The 22,250-nt window shown below is 39.8% G+C and overlaps 1 protein-coding gene across 2 annotated transcripts in view; it reads left to right on the top strand.

Moving 5' to 3' along the window:
• Positions 1 to 22,250, top strand: part of RBM47 (RNA binding motif protein 47) — a 156,417-nt gene that overhangs the window by 113,684 nt on the left and 20,483 nt on the right. For both annotated transcript variants that reach the window (XM_039226994.1, XM_039226993.1), the window contains exon 4: positions 5,703 to 5,829. The gene's annotated coding sequence lies outside the window, so the exon portion shown is untranslated. The remainder of the gene's footprint in view (positions 1 to 5,702; positions 5,830 to 22,250) is intronic.

The following is a 22,250-nucleotide window of genomic DNA, read 5'->3' as shown; positions in this document are numbered from 1 at the left end:
AAAGGTAGGGGAAACCTTATTTGTTTTCGTTGGAAAAGAGGATGAGGTGGTTGTGTGTGGTTCAAATAATTTAGATAAGGTCAAATAAACAAATGCCCCCTTTTTTAATTGAAGGCAAAAAAAAAATTTAGAACTTGGTAGTGGTTTCAAATACAGTTTGCCTCACCAGCAGCAAACCCCAAGTTCTTGCTGTAAACATTTTTAAAACTCAGTTCTTCCAGTAGAGCTTCACTTTGCACACTTGAAAAAGTTAGGTCTTCACAAAGTGATATTTTCATAGATGGCTGCTATTTAAACAATGGGATCAAAAAGCAGGAATTTATCAAGTGTCCACCTTTGTTTCCCAAAGTCATTTTCGTAAGTCTTTAGAGAAGCTATTTGTGATTTTAAGGTATGTGATAATGAAAAGAAAAATAAGCAGAACTAGCGTTATGATAAGTGCTACATAAATTTAGCGATAATGACATTTCCTCTCTGGAAAAAGGCCTGATAGAAGAAGACTTCTCTTGTAGCACCATTGTTTCGAACCAGTTGTTAAGGTTATGAAATGGACTCAGTTAAGTGGGCGTTGTATGCTTTAAAAACTACAAATAAGTTTCACTTTCGTTATAAAGAATAGTTTGGTTGTATTTTATGTGCTATATTTGTTCTAATATGAATTCAAAGAAACCAGAGAAATACAGTCCTTATTTGCTGCTTTCCACCTGGAAATGGAGCAACTTGAATAGCATTTGAAGCTAATTCTCAAAAGAAAACACTTCCTCTTTATGAATAAAACGTGATCAGTGTTATGACAAAATGTATTAGAAACGTACATTATTATTCTTGCTTGTTCCTCTTCATCTAATGTTTAGTATCAGAAGCAAAGTTTGGGTTCAAACAAAAGTATTACTGATTTCTCGTGATTGCTTTTTCCCAGAGATGGTTTAATACGTGTTTGTGTTTTATATAGAAATTTGATAATATATTTGTTTAAAAGTTTAACATGAGAGATGGCACTGTTTGATAAAAAAGTTTTAAGTATTAAACTCTTTGTAAAGAATTTTTTAAGTGTACAAACCACTAAGTATAAATGCCCAATAATTTAAGTGATCTCAGATTACCCGCTTTTTGATTTACGTATTTATTTACAAGATTTGCATCCTGAAACTTTCTACTTTTATTAGATTTGTTCAAAATGCCATTTTATGAGCAGTCTACTCTCAAGATCGTCCCCATATTCCCTTACTCTGGTTGCCTCTTTAGGGGAGGTCGATGTGACGTGGGTCGACCTACAGTCACAGAGTTAACTATTCACAGCAAAGAATACTTGTTAGCCATCTTCTCCAGTACCAGTAAATGCTGGTTCTCAGTTCCAAGCTGAGGTTCAAAGGTTTAGACTAACTTCACAGATCAGAGGTCAGACACGAATTGCTGCAATTTGTAGTTCAATTCTGCCGATATGACAGAATTTCACAGCTATGATGATTGCTTTTTTCCACTTCTGCACACAGGCCAGACTGGGCAGTTAACAGCGTAATTTGTACAAGTCAGCCCTTGGCACCCAAGTTTAATGAGTAACTAGCTGGTGCCTTAGGTTTCACTGGTGCAAGGTGCATATTATAAAAAGGGTCAAATGTCAGTGCACATAGATGTAGGGGGTGGGGAGTGATATCTCAATAACCACCACCCATGAATCATACATAAAGAATCAGTAATTTGTATTTATTTTAAAAATCACATTTGGATGGTGTGAATGTTCGTCCTTTGCTACGTAAGGGGGTAGATAATTTTTTTAAATGTTAGTGAGAAAGAACAGTCAGATTAGAGATTGTTCACTGAGAAAGTGAAATTGCAAGCTGTTGATTCCTTTCATGGAGTCTCTGGTTTCTCAAAACCCTTCCAACATGTTGTGCTTTCAAAATGCATAACAGCCTTTCAAGAATCTAGGGACCAGGGGCTCCTGGGTGACTCAGTTGATTAAGTGTCCAATTTCGGCTCAAGTCATGATCTCACTGTCCATGGGTTCGAGCCCCACGTCGGGCTCTGTGCTGACAGCTAGCTCAGAGCCTGGAGCCTGCTTCAGATTCTATATCTCCCTTTCTCTCTCTGACCCTCCCCACTCATGCTGTCTGTCTGTCTGTCTGTCTCTCTCTCTCTCTCAGAAATAAATAAAACATTAAAAAAAATTAAAAAAAAAGAATCTAGGGAGCAAATTGGATAACCAGCTCTCTGAACCCATGATATTTATGTGTCTCTGGCATTCTCTACTCTCCATCCAAAAAGCTACACTTCTGTCCTTATTTCTAACCCAGGTTGAAAATATCTTTTACTGTTTAAAGTTGAATATTGGAATATTGGAACTCTTGAAAAAATTCTTAGACAATTGTCTTTGACAAATCATGGGTTTGCCAGTCACAGTTTTGACTCATAAATGACTCTGAAGCCGCAATATGAATACATATAATGTCATTTTTGTTATAGCACAGATTTTAATTTTCTACCCTCCCAGACTAGGATGCAGTTGGAAGCAATTGGATTCTTCCATGGAGTAGAATAATTAATTAAGAGTATAGATTCTTATCTCAGACCTCTTGGGTTTGAACTCCAGATTCAGCATTTACAACTAAGGGACCTTTGCCAGTAAGCAGTCACCCCGTGTCTTAGCCCCCTCATAGCCAGGATGATTGTAAGCAGAGAGTTTGCTGCATGGGGTTGCAGTAATGAGTAATTAAGACAGTGTACAGAAAATGCTGAGCACAGTACCTGGTGCATAATAAGCACTTAATGAATGTTAGCTGTTATTAACATTATTAATATTATTAAGAAGCATAGCTTCATGAATAAGCCTTGCCTACCCCATACATCATCCAACTTTGGTTTAGACTTGATCTTTGCACTGTTAATTTCGTGAGCAACATAAGCTATGAGATAGTTGGATAAGGTGATCCCGGAAGATTGTAGGATGCATTCTTTTTTAATATCTTGGGGAAGCATATTTTAAAATTCCTCAGTTTCAAGTCTAGCGCTCTTTTAGATGCTATCCTTTTCCCCCTAGCTGGTTTGCAACACGTGGCAAAAGCTGTAAAAAGAAATAAATCCAAATCAGCTGTTTTCCTTTGAGAATTGTTTTCATTCTGCCCTTTGGTGAGAAACAGTTGAGTGAAAAAACACAAATCCATAAATGGTACCCACCAGTGGACTAAATTCTATCCCTGATGATGCATATTGTACATATTAGAATCTATGCGTACCTGAAATGCCAGAAATGACAATCTTAAAAAATAATTTGTTTCACTTCATTTCTTCATTTTATTTCTATAGAACATAGAAGTAGCATTTGAATAAAAGCATGGTTTTTACTACCAGTGATAAGGTGTAAATTATGTGCTTAGCATTAAAAAGGTAGTAACAACATCTCACATACTAATTAAACAGTTACACACCTACTGTGTGCTAGGATTAGTTATGAGGCACTGGGATTCTAATGGTAGATTCTGCCCTGGCAAAGTTTACAGCTGACGGGGAGCACCATTATTATACCAGTTGTTTTAAGGTAAAAACATAAATTTATCAATGTTCTGTCGTTTTTGTCCTTCAAAATGGTAGCCTCCTATAGTTCAGTTCAGTGTTACGAGGAGTACAGTGAGAGTTTGTATGATGTTATGGGAACATATCTTGGGGGATCTAAAGATGGCTTCTGAGGAGTGAAATTTAAGGATGAGAACAAGCTGGCTGGGCAGGGGAACTGGCGAGGCTTTGAAGCATTGGGAACAGCACACATAAGGAGGAAAATGACACAAGATCAGGTTGGAAGAGGAGCTGAAGTCTTCTTTATAGGCCTTCCTAAGGATATTGACTTTATTCTATGGGCATATTCTAAGAAAAGGTAGAGTTTTAAGCGGGAGGGTGACAAGACACACCCAAATTGTGTTGTAGTTTTATTTTTTTTTTTGAAGTTTATTTATTTAATAATCTCTACACCCCACATGGGGCTTGAACTCATGACCCCATCAAGAGTCACATGGTCTTCCAGTTGAGCCAGCCAGGTGCCCCTATTGGTTTTTTGTTTTGTTTTGTCTTTGTCTTTGTTTTTGATTTTTTTTTTTTTTTTTAAAGATCATTTTGCCTGCCGGGAGAGCTAGATTGATTGCACTGGGCAAGAGTGGATGAAACAGAGTCAGCTGGAGGGATAATGCAACCGTCCAGGCAGGGGCTGATGGTTGGTAGTTTACAAGATGCTTTCAAATATAGTATCTTATTTTACCTTGTAACAGTTCTCATGTGAGGTGTTTGTATCAGCTTCAGTACACTGGCGAGGATGCAGAGGCCCAGAAAGTTAAGTGGCACGCCCGTGGTCAAACGCTACTGGTGGCAGTGGAAGGATTCTGTTACCTGAACTCTTATGTGACTCTTGTACCTGTGGTCTCCTGGTAGCCTTAGGCCCATGTACTAGCAGCCCTGAGTATGGGCAACTGGTTTATTGTCAGAAAGGATGAGAAAGCTATTTTTAGCCTAGGTTTATAATGGGGTTGAGAAGCAGAACATACAAGGAACTTGATATTAGACTGGGGTATCTTTTTGGGAAACATACATTTATCAATTTCATGTATTTGTCATGCTGAAAATGGGTTTGGAAAAGCTTTCAAAACTACATATGGTATGACAAGATAAAGAAGAAAGGGCAAAATCAGTGTGAACAGAGATGGCGCCACAAGTGTCATGAATCCAGCAAACGTTTGCCCTCAGTCCCGCCATTGTTGAAGAGGGAGCAGCAACTCTAAGATTCACATTCCCCCCACCCCCACCCAGATGAACACAAACCAAGTGTTCTGCTCAGAATAGCTTTTCTTTCTGGAATATAGGAAGATTTCCCCCATTAGGTCTTCATAAAAACTCCATGTTATAGAATGCAGTATCCATAGCTGTTTCATAGAATGAGGAGTGAGTGAGGAGGTTGAAGTGAATAAATTAGTCCAGTTGCTGTCTGGAAACCATTTCTTTTCTCTAGGAACTGCCCCACAAATCTTATTAGTATACATAGTTGTGGGACCTTCAGTAAGACAGTTTCCTCCACACTAAAATTCAGGAACTGGGGAACGTCTGGGTGGCTCATTCGGTTAAGTGTCTGACTTCAGCTCAGATCATGATCTCACAGTTCATGAGTTTGAGCCCCGCATCTGGCTGTCTGCTGTCAGCACGGAGCCTGCTTCGGGAATAAAGTTGCTTTCATAGTGACTCTAGCCAGTTGGTAGTAAATGGCTAGAGTTCGTGTTTCAGTGGTTTTTGAGACTCTGTCTGGATTGTAATGACTCATCGTGATGTGTAGCATAAGTCCCCAACTGGGGAGAGGCAGCTCATCTCTGTAAAGGGCACCAACCTCTTCTTTTTAAGAGCCAGTAAGCTTAAAATATAGGCTATATCTGTTATTTCTTCCTAAACATTGTACTGTTCATCTTGAAGTCATGGATGCTCCAATGAAGGCAGAGGGAAACATACAAAAAATGGAAGAAGTGGGACAGTTTTTTATTACTGTTCCCTGTTTCTTAAGAATAGGAGGGAGCATACATGGTTGTGTTTCTTGGTTTGTAGAAAACAAGACAGAGTAATGATAAGTCTTTTTTTTTTTTTTTTTAAAGAAAATGGCCTCACATTTTTAACACACTTACGAAAATGATATTGAAATAGAAACCATTTCTAGCAATTTTTTTTTTACCCCTTAGGGTTTGTCTCAAAGGGCATGCCAAATATTGACCTGAAAAATCTCAAGCAAACTGCCTGAATTTCCCCTGTATATTCTTGTTCTACATCCTATCAAAGGACCAGACAAGCCAAATTAGTGGGGTTTTGGTGAGTACATTCCCAATGTCCTTTTCTTCTTCACTTAAATAAAACCTTACATTTTCATTCCTATCAACCAAGATATCTGCTGCTTAGACTATAAGTGCTCGGTGTGTGTTTGTTATAACAATCTTGGTTTATAGAACATGGGAAGTCATTTTAAACCCACAATATAAATCCTTATTTCTTTGTTCAGTTTACATCTCTGTGACCCAATAGGAAAAATTACTCCTGCTATCTGTATATGTGAGCATCTTTGGCATTAAGAGATAAGGAATAATTGTGTATTGCTTATAATGGCCTCTTATACCACCCAAAGAAAGAGGTGAAGGGTATTTCTATCAGACTTGTCTTTCAAAAGTGTTGAACACAAGAAATGGTCCTTTGCACAAGCTAGAAAAGATACTTGGGTGTTCTTGAACAATCCTCATGCTGTCTCTAATTTCTGATAGAAAGTATTAGTATTATGTGGGTGACAGTCCTATGTATGCTGTAGCAGGGACAAGGAGCATTAAAGACAGAGGCTGAACCTTGGACTGACGGCCCTCCCTGGCCATAGCCACACCCTCACAAAGCTCCAATCCTTGTGTGTCAGGGAGGAGCTGTTGGTGACACTGATGTACCCAGCAACAGCACTCAACCCCTCACTGCCCTTCCCCCACCCCCACCCCTCGCCCCATCCAAGTCCTTTGTGTTCATGGGTTCTGGAGTTAGTCCATGGAATTCGGGAATTGAAGAGCTAACTTTTTTTTTAATTACAATTTTTTTAGAAAAGCATACTCATTAAAGGAAACCTATGAAATTGCTTATAATCTCACAATCCAGGGATAACCACAATTAACATTATATTTATTCCTTTTTTGTTTCTTTTAGATATTTCAGACATTTTCTAAATATTGCTTAACAAAGTTCACATAATTGAGAATGTGAGATAAACATTTTAGCCTACAACTATGCCATAGTTTATTTAGCCATTTCTATACTGTTGTACATTATGTTTGCTGCATTCACATATAAATAGGTACTATTATGTTCATTACATAATAAACACCACTGTAGTGTGGTGTTTATTCTTAACTATTCATTTTTTGTGTGTCTGTGATTATTTTCTTGAGGTAAATTTCTATAAATGGAAGCATGGGCTAATGAAAATAAACTATTTTAAATGAACGCTGCAAAACTCTTGATATTGTCAAACTGTCTTCCAGAAATGACTCAAATTAAGGGTGCCTGGGTGGCTCAGTCAGTTAAGCATCCGACTTTGGCTGAGGTCATGATCTCACGGTTCGTGGGTTCAAACCCCGTGTCAGGCTCTGTGCTGACAGCTAGCTCAGAGCCTGGAGCCTGCTTCAGATTCTGTACCTCCCTCTCTTTCTGACCTTTCCCTGCTCATGCTGTCTCTCTATCTCTCTCAGAAGTAAATAAAACAGTAAAAAAAAAAAAAATGACTGATTATATTTGCCCTCCCATCTCTCTCCACCCATTATTATGACCATGTTCATTTCATGCACACATGTAAATAAAAGCCTCTTCCCTCCTCCCAGCCCCGTCCCCCCAGTCTTAGCCAATATTGGGTCTAAAGTAGAAGATAATGTTACCCAGCTGACACTGAGGACCAGCCTCAATCTCTTGGGTCCGTTGATGGGGGAATAGCATATCTGAGGCTTGCATTCATTCGCTCAGTATGTCTTGTCACCACTTTTGTTCATTTCTGTACTATGTGCTTCAAGAAAACAAAATCTTTTCGTTGTCTACAAGAAGCCTAATTCAGTCAATGAGTCCAGACAAACAGCAAACTCAAAAATACTTAACATGGACAGGTCATTTAACTTCTCAAGGCCTGTTTCTTAAAAAATTTTTTTAATGTTTATTTTTGAGAGAGAGAGAGAGCGCGCGCAAGCCCAAGAGGGAGGGCGAGAAAGAGCAAGCCCAGGAGGGGCAGAGAGAGAGGGAGACACAGAATCTGAAACAGGCTCCAGGCTCCGAGCTGTCAGCACAGAGCCCAACGCAGGACTTGAACCCACGAACTATGAGATCATGAGACCTGAGCCAAAGCTGGACGCTTTAACTGACTGAGCCACCCAGGCACTCCTGTTTCTTCTTCTTTAAAGTGAGGGGCTCAACTTCTCTGTATCTAATGAGCATCTGAGGTGGTTTTTAGTAAAAATATGTGAGTACACAAGGTAGAGGAACAGCGATGGAGATCATTATGTAGATAATCTTAAGTTTAACTGTGAACAATACGATGTGTTGTATAACTTCCATTATCTAACAATGAAAGCACATCTGTTCCTTAGGAGAGAAAAGTTTCCCTGCATTTTAAATACGGAAAAAACTTTCAAGTTAATCATTTTTTAATGTAAAAAAGTAAAATAAAGGGAAATTTCTAGATGGCCTCTACATTTTCTTTTAGCTCTAACATCTATAATTCATGAGTAATAATAAAATACCAAAAGCTGAGGAGCCCCAAAGCAAAGGAATGGTCAGTGGACCTCACAGACAGCTTTCCAGGATCATGGCTGGAATTTTAAAGTGATAGATTCTACATATTAGTTCTGTCTAATCTTCATCCCCATAGTAGCACCAATTGCCACCCCCTCCCCCGCACCTCCCCCCCCCCCCCCCCCGGAGAGTCTGCATTTGCACTGTTCATGTACTTTTATCAGATTTTCAAACTTCAGAACACACCAGAAAGGTTTCAGGAGTAACTAAGTTCACAAATATTTGACTATCCTTCACTGTTACCAGAAATGTTAAAATTGTGTGACTCTGATATGGAGCTGCACTGAGCAATTTCAGGAGACTGAGCCAAAGCTTGGCAAAAAAAGTCTGACACTGGCCAATTTGATCTTGCTCTCTAAGGTAGACTGTCCCTTGCATATTAACATAGAGTAGACACTTCACAAATATTTGTTGAATTCCTCTCTGTTCAGATCTTGTGCCACTTTGAAATACTGGTTTGTTTTGCACGTATAAAAGTAGTTTTACATATATGTTGGAACAGAATTCCAAAATCTAAAAGCATGAAAAGATTATTATAATACCTCAGACTAGCTCTAATCTTAATCTTGGAATAAGAACACTTTTTGACTAGATTTCACACAGTTAAAAGTCTCATTAATTAAAAAACTAATATATTGGTTCCTTATCTCTCTTTGCATTTTGAATTGTAAACATGAAGAAAAAGCTGTGTAACCTAGAACATTATTTTTCTAATCATTTTCCCATTTTCTCTTAAAAACCTGCATTAAGAGAACACCTACCTCCTTTTTTTCCTTCTCTCTTTTTTTATGGTGCTAAGATATGCATAAAAAGCATTCTTCCAGCTTGCAGTTCAGAGACATGAAATACATACACATTATTATACAAACATCTTCGTCATCCATCTCCAGAACTTTCTCATCTTCACAAACTGAAACTTTGTACCCCTTAAACAATAACTCCCATTCCTCCCTCCCCACCAGCTCTTTTTTACTTTCTGTCTCTATGGATTTGACTATTCTGGGTAACTCATGCAAGTGGAACTGTATAATATTTGTCCTTTTGGATCTGGCTTATTTCACTTAGCATAATGTCTTCATGGTTCGTCCATGTTGTAGCATGTATCAGAATTTCCTTCCTTTTTAAGGCTCATAGTATTCCATTGTCTATTTATTCTACATTTTGTTTGTCTATTCATGCTTCAGTAAACATCTGGTTTATCTCCACCTTTGGGCTGTGTGAATAATACTGCCTTGATCATGGGTGTACCTGTATCTGTTTGAATCCCTTCTTTCAGTTGTTTTGGGTGTATGCCCAGTAGTGGAATTGGTGGATCACATGCTAAGTCTATGTTTAAGCTTCTGAGGAACCACCATACTGCTTTCTACAGTAGCTGTATAATTTGTACATTTCCACTAGCGATGTGCAAGGGTTCCAGTTTCTCCACATTCTTGGAAACATTTATTTTCTCCACGTGTGTGTGTTTTATAATAGCTATCCTAATGGCTGTGAAGTGGTATATCCCTGTGGTTTTAATTTGCATTTCCTTCATGATTACTGATGTTGAGCATCTTTTCATATGCGTGTTGACTATTTTTATATCCTCTTTGGAGAAATGCCTGTTCAGCCCTTTGCCCATTTTAAAATAGGTTGGTTTTGTTGTTGCATTGTAGGAGTTCTTTATATCCTTTGGGTATTGAGTCCTTAATATTTTAAGGGATTGTTTTCCCCCATTCCATCAGTTGCCTTTTCACTCTGCTAATTCATAAAAGTTTTTCATTTAGATGTACTCTTAGTTAATCTATTTTTTTTCTTTTGTTGCCTGTGCTTTTGGTGTCCCATCCAAGAATTAGTGCCAAATTAATGTCATGATCTTCTATGTTTTATAGAAATATGTAACTATATTAGAGTTTTCTTTTAAGGTTTTATAGTTTTATCTTTTACATTGAGTCAATTTTTGCATATGGTGTATGGGAAGGGCTCGGATTCTTTTGAAAAAGGTATCTTTGAATCCCATCGATTCTCAGTAAAGACGTGTGTCAGCCCATTAAGCAAACGGCACACATACTCACACCTAATACTCACCCTCACTTATTTTTCTTCCTTGAGTAGGCTTAGGTGCTTTCCCAACAGACAGGTAAGAGAAAGCTGAAACAATTAGGCAGCTAACAGCTCAGCCGGTTCAGCTTTCTTAACAAGGATACAGCTGTGAGATAGATGGTGGCTAGGATCAGCGAGCATGGTGATATAAACATCCTCAAAGAAATTCCCAAGAAAAGAACAGCAGAGCTAGATAGCGTTTTAGGCTAAGAAAAAAAGGATGTATGTATACGTATAGGGGTGTGTGTGTGTGTGTGTGTGTGTGTGTTATGCATCTATATATTTGGCAGCAGAGGGAAAGAGAGGGGACACTCCACACTGAATGTGACTGTGAATTGTGAGCTACAGTAAATATTTATTTTTGTACAAAAATAGATTTCTCTCCATGCTGCTTTAGAGAAACAAAACTAGACAAGCCACAGTTAAATGGGCAAACTGTGTTTCCAAAACTATTATCCTAGTTCTCTTTTATTGTGGATGGAACCTGGGTGTGCTTACAAGAGAAAATATGAAGTTCTGCTCAGCCTTGACATGTAGACTCTTGTGCAGTAAGAATAAAGTACCAGGCTGTGTAAGCTGCCTCACCTCATATCACCATACCAACAGCCTGCGCTGTACTGACTGCTCTCTGATGGGCTTGGAGACAGTGCCACACTCCTGTAACTCGTGGTTGCAGGTTTCTCCACATGAATTCGATTCTTAGCACTAGAACACAGTATTGGCAGTTGGGTGTCCAGATCACAAATAAATTCGTGTTAAATCTACTAAGGACTGGCCTTAGGACCGCCCTCTCTTGGGTTTCATGGAGACTGATTTATGAGGGATGAATTGTTTGCTGCTGTAGGTCCTCATTTTCTCTTTGCTGTAAAAGGGAGTTGGAGAATAAGGAAATAAGCTAATTAAAGTTTCTGATGTAGGGTGGAATAAGATAAGCCAGGCTCTCTAAAACAGTTTGCAGGAGTGGTATACTGTATTTCCTTTGAAGCGTTAAAGTCATTTCATACTTTATTAACTCAGAGAATATCCAGTATTTTTCTGTGAGACTGGGAATAAATGACCAGCTCAAATCAGGGGCATTTTTACCAGTGTGTTCGTTTTTCAATTGATATATTATTTCCAAGTGCACACAATGAAATTACGGAGCATGTGAGACATGAACAGCAATTATGTCTACAAAAATGATCCAGGAGTTTAATATAACTGGAAAATCATAAGCTTCCTTACACTTGAACATTTTATTCTAAATGCTCTAGGTTCAGTAAACTCTGGATGTATATTTTTTGTTCATTTCTATTCTTAAAATTTATGTCTGTGTTTTAGGAGTTTCTTTAACTAATATGGTTCTGTTTCTGTGGAACTTTTATGTAAATTTCCAACTAACTTTAACTGCCTTGTTAAATTACAGAGGCTGGGAAAACTGGTTCTCCTTCCCATCTCTGACTTTCTTTTCTTCCTTCTCTTAATAAATATCTTTGCTCAAAATAGAGCAACATTTTGTCTTTATAATATTTACAAATTCTGCCTCAAAGCACAAATTAAGCAATTAAATAATTTATAATTGACGAATTCTTTTCCCTTCCCTAGTTTTAAACCCTTTATTACTATATTTTGTTCAAATGGTGAATACTCTTTAAAAAGTGGGGTGTGTGTGTGTATGTAACTTAAACAAGGACTAAACAAACAGCTAATCACACAGTAGCATTGCTCTATCCCTGTATGTTTCTCTGGGGTATTTATTAACTGAGGTGATTACAGTTGAAAACCAGGGATATTAAATGAGAGTTTAAGAATGAGAGGAAAAAATAATTCTGAAGGTGAAGGAAGTATGACTGAGGAGGAATAGCAGGAGGAAGCCATTTCCCCCCCACTAAAACTAAAGGCCCCTGTGCTGCTTCCACACCTTTTCCCCTCCGCAGTGAGAGGTATCCCTGTGTGGCATGGAAAGTAGACAGGCAGATGAGTGATATTACTGAACCAAGAACCTTGGATTTCACATATGAACATCTGTGAACTTTTGTGGTACATTCAGTATCAGATTAATTTGTGGTCTGTTTTCTAATTCATCAAGACCCGCTACTGTATGGCAAAGAACTGCCCAGGAGCAGAGGGATACCAGGGAGAAAAGGACCTTATCCCCAGCCAGTCTTCATGAGCTCAAGCACTTTAATAACCAGCCTCTCAAAATACTTTCACATAAACGAGCGTTTGGAAATTGTCTTCATGGTCAGGCATGGTCTTGTGTCTGTTTCCTTGTGGTATAAAATCTCTCCCAAGTCCCCATAACAATGTAGTAGAAGCTAAGCATATCGACTAATGTAGAAAACAAGAGTTATTTAAGGTCTATAGCTGCCGACCAAGAAGCTTCTAAGGGGGTTAACATTTACATCCAGGGTAGTCCGTCAGTGGTTGGTGTGGCTTTTCTCCTTGACACAACTCTTGTCCAAGCTGTGGATTGGAAAGGCTAGCCTCGGAACGCCTGGGTGGCTCAGTCTGTTAAGCGGCCCACTCTTGATCTTAGCTCGGGTCATAATCTCACAGTTTGTGAGTTCAAGCCCCACAGTGGGCTCTGCACTGATGGCACGGAGCCTGCTTGGGATTCTCTCCTTCTCTCCCCAGCTTGTATTCACTGTCTCTTTCTCCCCAAGTAAACAAATAAAAAAAATTTTTTTTAATGCTAGCCCCTTTATGTGCCAAGGCTAGCTTGTCCATTCTTCACTGGGCTCCTTTTGGTCACATAGACCACTGCACAGTACTTGGTATGGCTCTTTGTACACAGCTCTGGGTGTAGGTAAACCACAAAAGTTAAATATAAATGGAAAAAATGCCCAGAGCAGTTTGCTGGTGATTATATATGATAATAAAATTCTCTTTGTAGCTTTGTCTTACCATGTTTCTCATAAAAGGCAATGCTTATTCATTGTTTTTTTCATTCATTCATGCCTTTACTGAAACATTCCTTCATTCAGTGCTAGGTGCTGAGGATACCAAATAAAGGTCCCTGCCTTTGGGAAGGCTTCAATTATAGCTAATGAAATAAACCATATTGTTTTGATGTTTCTAATACATTACAAACATTATAGAAAAAAGTGGAGATAGCCTAAAATATCCAAAATCCCTTCTTAATAAAGTGAAAGTGAATTTTACTTTTTCTGTTACTAAAGGATCTCTCTCAGATGGCCCCTTTTCTCATAGAGCCTTTTGAAAACACTAAAAAACAAATGAAGTTGATAAAAACATACTGCAGTATTCAAAATATCCATCCAGAATGACCTTTCTCACCAATGAACTCACGGTTCTTCCTTTCTTTTCCAAGTTTTTATGATAAAGAATCTAGTCTATTGGGCATTAGGGTTTGACTTTAGCCATACTTTTGCTAGAAGGACCTGTTCATTAAACTATTATTTTTGTTTCCCACTATATGCAAAATAATAATAATAATAATTTCAGGAGCACCTGGGTGGCTCAGTCAGTTAAGCATCTGATTCTTGATTTCAGCTCAGTTGTGATCTCCCTGTTCGTGAGTTCGAGCCCCATGTCGGGCTCTATACTGACATCGTGGAGCCTGCTTGGGATTCTCTCCTCTCTCTGTCCCTACCTCATTCTCTGTCTCTCTCTTTCAAAATAAAGAAATACACTTTAAAAGAAAATTTTTTTAACGTTCACTTATTTTTGAGAGAGAGGGAGACGCAGAATCCGAAGCAGGCTCCAGGCTCCGAGCTCCGAGCTGTCAGCACAGAGCCTGACTCCAGGCTCGAACCCACAGACTGCAAGATCATGACCTGAGCTAAAGTTGGACGCTTAACCGGCTGGGCCACCCAGGCGCCCCACACTTTTAAAAATAATAACAATAATAATAATTTTCAAACATCACCAGAGGGAAAATGAAGCTAGAAAGCTGAATAAAGGGGCAACAACATTAAACATTTAATGAATAAAAAGAAAAAATATTTTGATTAGTTTAAAGACCCATTGTAATGCATATTTTCTTTGTCTCCCACTAGAAATTTTACTTCTTTTTATTTTTTTTCTCACAGAGACCCTATTGCAGTCATATTGTCAAGAAATATTGTTGTGGTATTTGACAATGTTTTTAACTTCACAACTACCCCACATTCAATTTAAACTTTGAGAAGATAGTACCCCCTGGCTTATTCAGTGTTGAGAGCATTCTGGGCCAGGTGCTAGTTCACTGTCAATAATGCCTTAAAATACAGGTCAGTGAAATACAAGGACATCCATATTAAACAGGACCTATTTTTTTCCGTGGGAGCAGATACTGTTTCGTAGTCACAATCAAAATGACTAATGTTAACCAAATAAATCAGAAGGTCACACCTAAAACCGAAGCTAATGTTTGACTGTGTCACTCTGTTTCACAGCCTTTGTTTCAGGACAGGCCATGTGTCACTTTCCTTACAAAGAGACCTGTGATATTCCTGTATACTGCCACTTGGCATACCACCTAGGGGTAATAAAAGAACATATCCTGTAGAGTATGTATCTTGTATAATAGGACCTAGTAATAATAGACCATACTATTACTCTATAACTCCCACTTGCAAACCACCCATACAGTTTGCCGTTAGGGAGAAAGAATGGCATTTACATATCATTATAAAAACAGGCTAAGCTTCTGTTTGGGAAAGTTCACTTTCTAAATCTGTTTTGAGAGACATTCAAGAAACTAAACAGATGAAAAATACCCTTTACACACAAGTTTTAGAATGTTTTAAAAGGCATATATATATATGGAACTCTACTGTATTTGGACTGTCCGGCTTTGGTTTGGTTTTGAATTTAAACAGACTACTGTTGGGGCGCCTGAGTGGCTCAGTCAGTTCAAAGTTCAAAGTGTCTGACTTTGGCTTGGGTCATGATCTCACAGTCCGTGGGTTCAAGCCCCGCTTTGGGCCCTGTGCTAACATCTCAAAGCCTGGAGCCCGCTTCAGATTCTGTATCTCCCTTTCTCTCTGCCCCTCCCCAACTTACACTCTCTCTAAAATAAAAATAAAACATTAAAAAAAATTAAAAGTAAACAGATTACTGTTGAATAGAAGTTAAACTAGAGATGATTACCCCAAAGACAAAGCTTAAGATAAGCTTTAAAATAGATACAATATATATAATCCCAAATTTACCACTAATTGTGATTTTAAGCTTTAACACATGATCACCCTTGTTCTCAGTCTCTCCATCAAGAAAATGGGACTGATTGATCCTTTAGCACAGTATTGTGGCTATATATAGATACATAAGGAAAGTATATACAGTAAGAATACATAGAGAGAGGTTCAATTTTTCAGTAACTTCAGTAATATTCTAAATGGCATAGGGGACTTTCTTTCTATAGGAACTCTTATTAATCCTTTTGTGAGTTAAAAAATATTTTTATAATAAAAATGACCATCCCTTAAGTTACTACTGGCTCATATATTCACACGCTGGCACATAAAGTTTTTCTGAGGATATCGTGCCTGGATTACTTTCTTAAACTTGTGTTTGTAATTTTAATATCCCATAGTTAAACAATATTTAGGGCCTACTACATTCAGTGAGTAGGTACAAAGCATTAGTGTAGGTATACTCGTTGGTAATCAAAAGAATCTATTATTTACACAACTGGACAACTATCAGAAAGAACATAGTAATTACTTTTTGCATTATCATTAGCTTGAAAAATCATCATTATCACCACATATTTCACATGTAGGATCTTAAAAGTATTTTTCCATAGAACTTCCCTTCCAGTTTGTCTACAAAAATTTAGGAGTAAAGTCCCTCAAATTCTTCAACTTATAAAATTACATGGTGAAGCAGAAACTGTGTGGTTCTAAACTGTGGCTGTGTTGGGGCACCTGGGCAGCTCAGTCGGCTAAGTGTCCAACTCTTGATTTCAGCTCAGGTCATGGTCTCAATGGGATCCAGCCCCCCAGCAGGCTCTCCACTAACAGCACAAAACCTGTTTGGGATTCTCTCTATGCCCCTCCCCTGCCCCCCCCTCTAATTAATTAATTAAAAACATAAACTATACCTATGTAGTTCTCTACAAAGAGAACATGCTTGAAAAACTGTTTTGCCCAGCAGAAATGATGATGATGGGATTTGAGCATTTACCTCAGCTAGGTATCTTTTTTTAAAATTCGCTTTTGAGAGAGAGAACATGAGTAAGAGAGGGACAGAGAAAGGGAGACAGAGAATCCCATGCAGACCCCAAACTGTCAGTGCAGAGCCCGATGCCAGACTTGAACTCGTGAACTGTGAAATCATGACCTGAGCCAAAATCAAGAGTTAGATGCTTAACTGACTGAGCCACCCAGGTGGCCAGCTAGGTATCTAAGTGCTTTATGTGTTTTATCTCTTTAATCCTCACAGCATCATAAGGTATATTATCACCATTTTATAGGTGGTGAGACTGAGGCTCAGGGAAAGTAAGTGACATGTGTGACGGCACTTGTTTCTCAAGTGGTGGAGCCTGGATATGAAGCCGGGCAGTCTGGCTCCAGAGCCTAGAATATAACCCCCGTCCCTACTGTTTCATTACAGTCCCATATTCTTTTTTTTTTTTTTTTTTTTTTTTTTTTTTTTTGAGCGAGCTCGGAGGAGAGGGATGGGGGCTTGGGGAGGGAGAGAGAGAGACGGGGTCGGGGAGGGAATCCCATGCTGAGCATGGAGCCAGTCCCAGGGCTCAATCCCACCACCCTGGGATCATGACATGCACCAAAATCAAGAGTCGGACACTCAACCGACTGAACCACCGAGGCTCCCTAATTGAATACATTTTTAATTCTAGAAATACAATTTGAACATGCTAACCTCTATGTAAAGGGCCGGAAATAGGGTATGGAACAGACTGCAAGACTGAAAGCTCAGGAAAGGGGCGGGCGGCATGCGGAGGTGTGCTGAGGCATACAGTGGGAAGAGCCCGTGCTTGGGCCTCCTTGAACCAGTGTCCATTTTGCACTGGTCATGGGCCTACCCTGTTAACACTGGCTATAGCTAAGTCTGCTATCACTAAGGAAAAAGTGAAGACAGAGTGCCCTGGTAGAAAGAACTTGGGTTTGTCATCAGCTAAGTTTCAAATCTTAGTGATCTTTTTAATTTTTTTAAATGCGTATTTATTTACTTATTTAGAGAGAGAGAGCACAAGCAGGGGAAGGGGGGCAGAGAGAGAGAGAGACAGACAGAATCCCAAGCAGGCTGCACGTGCCAGCATAGAGCCCGATGTGAGGCTCTATCTCACGAAACTATGAGATTGTGACCTGAGCTGAAATGAAACCAACAGTTGGACGTTTAACCCACTGAGCCACTCAGGTGCCCCTCAGTTCTGAGTGCTCTTAGGTGAGCTATTTGATCTGAGCCTCAAGTGTCTGATCTTTATTTATTTTTTTTAAAAATATTTTTATTTAATTCTAGGAGAGAGAGAGAGACAGCGTGAGCAGGGGAGGGTCAGAGAGAGAGGGAGACACAGACTCCGAAACAGGCTCCAGGCTCTGAGCTGGCAGTCAGCACAGAGCCCGATGCGGGGCTCGAACCCACGAACCGCGAGATCATGACCTAAGTGAAAGTCGGACGCCCAACCGACTAAGCTACCCAGGCGCCCCTGATCTTTATTTATTTTAAATAAAAAAATTTTTATGTTTATTTTTGAGAGAGATAGGGTGCTAGCCGGGGAGAGGCAGAGAGGGGGGGAGACACAGAACCCAAGCCGGCTCCAGGCTGTGAGCTGTCAGCACAGAGCTCTACATGGGACTTGAATCACAGACCATGAGATCATCACCTGAGCCGAAGTCAGATGCTCAACCAACTGAGCCACCCAGGCGCCCATCAAGCATCTGATCTTTAGAAGGGGGCAGTAACAGCTAACATTTAAATGACTTACCATCATTTATAGCTACACAAGTATAGAGCTGGGGCTCAAACCCAGGAAATCTGACCCTAGAGCAGGGGGCTTTTGCTCTAAGGAGCCAGACAATATTTTAGGTTTTGCAGTCCACACTGTCTCTGTTAACTCTGCCACTGTAGCATGAAAGCAGCCACAGACAACACGTAAACAGATGGGCATTGCTTTGTTCCAACAAAACTCGGTAAGAATAGCCACAGGGTTGAATTTGGTCCATGGGCTGTACTTTGCTAATCCTCCCTCCGGCAGACCTCTAGACCTGCTCTAAGCCCACATGTTAAATTTCAATTCATTGGAATGTCATGAAAAATCAGATACCTTCTTTAAGGTTTATTATACACGTAACAGGTGCAAAAAAATGGCAGCTATCACTAACTCGAGTTTTTAAACATTACCAAAACTCTGAGATATTATTTCTAGTCCACCTCTTTCCCTCTAGAGAGGACTGCATTTACATCATTTTTCTCTTTTAGTGCTGCTCTCTTCTTAGCATGTAAGTGAAATACACTCTACAGCCACTTGTCCAGAAATACCACACGTGCTGTAGAGCAGTGTCCTTCTCTGAAATCATCTCACTGCGCAAAACGATGGCAGTCAGCGGAGTGTCTGTGTCACAAAGATGCTCAATAAGATGGATTTTGATTTTTATGATTTTAATGTATTTATTCAATTATAATATCATGGTGTATGTATTATATTTTGCAATAAGGTGATATATATCAGTTCTAAGTACAGCAGGACAGAGAGAGCTTCACTCTTGCAGAATTTTCCACTGTCTTTAAATATAATTAAACCACATAAGTGCAGATTTTCAGTCTTTGTCCACCTGTTACAGCTAGATGACTCCTTGGGTGCTGTTTTGACCCATGGTCCTTGTTGCTTGTATACTTTACTAAGCCATTGTCTTAGCTTTGGCACTCGATAAAATGCTGAAAGAACATATGTGACCTTCTAGGGTTGAATAATCGTGTAGCTGCCCATCTTTGCTCTTGGTTTCACTCTGTCCTCGTTCCGATCTTTCCTTCTTCGTCTATCCTTGGTAGGCTAGGAACCGCAATGGCTGTGCTATAGTCACCACTATATCCCCAAGACCTAGCACAGCCTGGCATCCAGCAACCATCCGATCATAGTTTGGAGATGAGTGAATGAATGAATGCATACATAAACACTGCTTCGTCATCTCTTCCATCACATTGCCTTTTGCCTCAGGGGTACAGATGCTGATTGTAGTACCAGTGAATTGACTGTGTTCCAGAAGAACATTTTTGGTGATTATTTATGTCTTTTAAAAAAAAGAAAAACAAAACAAAATTCTGAATCTTATTTTTTTAAATGAGAATTTGCATTTTATTTTTATGTTGTTAATAATTTGTTGTCAAATTGGCTAACATACAGTGTGTACAAAACTCTGAATGTTAAGTAAGGCTTTCTGCATTATGAAGGCAACCAGCAGTGACATTTGAGGAAGGTCCTTGTCTTAAAAACCAGAATGTCAGCGGTGTGCACGTGCCCATGTAGCCGAGAGGTCTGAATTTAAATGAGGCATTTCTAGAGGTTGGTAGATCCTCTGGCTAATTTCAGAGGTAGTGTTTCTGTGACCCAGGCCTGTTGATCTCCTGTGATGACAAATAAGTTTGACAACAGAATCCGTCTGAGAGGGCTGTATGGTAGTAGTCGTCCGGTTTGAAAAATTAAATTGGTAGAATCTCAAACATATAAATGAGCAGTTTGAAAAGTGATGCCCATCTCTCAGTCCTGACAGCTGTGACAGTGAGAGCCAGACGAAGATGCCAAGCCCACACTGAACGTGGCAGCTATAAAATGACAACCTCTTCTTTGGGGCGCCTGGGTTGCTCAGTCAGTTAAGCACCTGACTTCGGCTGAGGTCATGATCTCATGGTTTGTAGGTTGGAGCCTTGTCTCGGGCTCTGTGCTGACAGCTCAGAGCCTGGAGCTGCTTCAGATTCTGTGTCTCCCTCTCTCTCTGCCCCTTCCCTGCTCGTTCTCTATTTCTCTCTGTCTCTCAAAAATAAACGTTAAAAAAATTTTTTTTAATAACAATTTCTTCTCATTATTTAATAAATACCCGCCATGGGCAAGCATATAATCTGGTTATAGCTGCAGGATAGTCCGACTCTATCAGTGATTCTCAACAGGGAGCAGTTTTGCCCCCAGGAGACATTTTGGGTCATCACACATAGAGGGGGGTGGGTGAGTTGGTAGAGGTCACGGATGCTGTGACCTCCTACAGTGCATAGGACAGCGCCCCACAACAAAGAATTATTACGTCCAAAATGTCAGTAGGGAACAAGGTTGAGAAACTTTGGATTAAATGATACCCAAGATCCCTCTGCAGCTCAGAGTCTGGGATTCGATGAAAGTAGGTTACGTACGTGAAAGAAATTTATAAGTTGAAAAACCCTTTATAAATTCAAGCTGTTGTTATATGATACATACCATTGGTGCTTCTCCTTCTTCCTTCTCCTCTCTGTATCTGTCTGCTGGTAGGTCTTCCTGTCCCTTGCCAGATCTCTCAAAGGTTTGGGTCAAAGGAGCCAAGATAAGGGGTGAAACTAGAAGTCCCTTCTACTGCTTGTTTACAGTGTGGGAAAACATTAATCCAGGAGGCAGATGTGTGCCAAATTTGTGGGATTCATTTTTTTTTTCAGCATTGCCCCATCATCCTGTTGAGAAAAAAATATGTGTCTAATGCTCATTTAAATGGAACCAGGTAACAGATGCTTAACAGGGATTGTGTGTTGCCAAACTTCCATAGAAAACTCACCCCCACCCTCGCCCCACCTGGGCGGGTGGCTTTACCCACCCCCCCCCCCCCCCGTGGTGTGTAGCCAGCTTCCCTGGGAACCCACAGCAGAATGCCTAATTTTCAGCCATGTGTTGATAGAAACGCCTGGGAAAAGCGAGTCTCTGGGCTTTGTATCTGTTTATCAGACACAATCCTTCATTGAGTGATGTGCTTTGCCATAACAAAATCTGTACAAGCATCAACACAGTTTAAGACCCTTTTTGAATTAACATTGTCTCAGATTAGCCAGGAGCTGACAGAGGTATGGCCCGGAATATTACTACGCTACTCCTCTTGATCCTTTCGGGATTTCACCTAGAGAGTTCAGGAAGGATTCTTCTGTGTTGCAAGAGCCATGCCTTCAAATAGCATGAGGTTGCTGGCAGAGATAGGAAGGGGAAAAAAAGAGTCAAGCTTCAGTCTTCAGCATATTGTTGGGGCCTCCAGGTAAATTCCAAGTATTCTGCCTCCATTTTGAGTCGAACTCCTTTAACACTTTCCAAACTCCGAGGTAACAGAAATGTCCCGGTGCCAGAGGCCTGCCTGGCGGTGGGAGGGTTCTCTGCTGTTTACTCTAATGGGTGGTGGTAACCTGGCCAGGGGCAGTAAGATAACCACTCGGGGTGAGGCCAAATCTTGGAAACCTTTTGCAGAAGCTGGCCTTTGATGTTTTTCCTCCCTTGATTTGTGGCATTAAATGTCTCTTAATCCTGGAACCGGTCCTCTGAAATGGGTGCTAGAACCATCTGGAATCTGTGGACATGACATGGAGCTGACGTAATTTGCCTCTTAAGACAGTGACACATTCATGACTTGAACTTCTCTCTCTTTGACTCCAAAGTCTTCCCTCTTCCAGAGTCTTCTAGTTTGGTATTTTATTATATTGTACAGTTTATTATACCTGTGTGGTGGGCCATACCTACGAAGTAACTATTAGTAAAGACAAATTTTTTTGGTATAAATGAGGGACATCACAACAGAAATCTTAACCACAGAGATAGAATTACCTCTTAGATAAATACATTCTAAAACCTTCCACTGACTTAAGTTCCAGCTGGCGCTGGTAGCCACTGCTTACCACTGTATATCATCTTCACATTGCCGTGTGTCCTTTCATCCGCAAACAAAACTCTCCCACGAGTT

This window comes from Hyaena hyaena, unplaced genomic scaffold (genome assembly GCF_003009895.1).
Source record: "Hyaena hyaena isolate Hyena2069 unplaced genomic scaffold, ASM300989v1 scaffold_24, whole genome shotgun sequence".
NCBI classification, from domain to species: domain Eukaryota; kingdom Metazoa; phylum Chordata; class Mammalia; order Carnivora; family Hyaenidae; genus Hyaena; species Hyaena hyaena.
The sequence above is the reverse complement of the archived record's forward strand: the minus strand, read 5'-3'. Positions and strand labels throughout refer to the sequence as shown.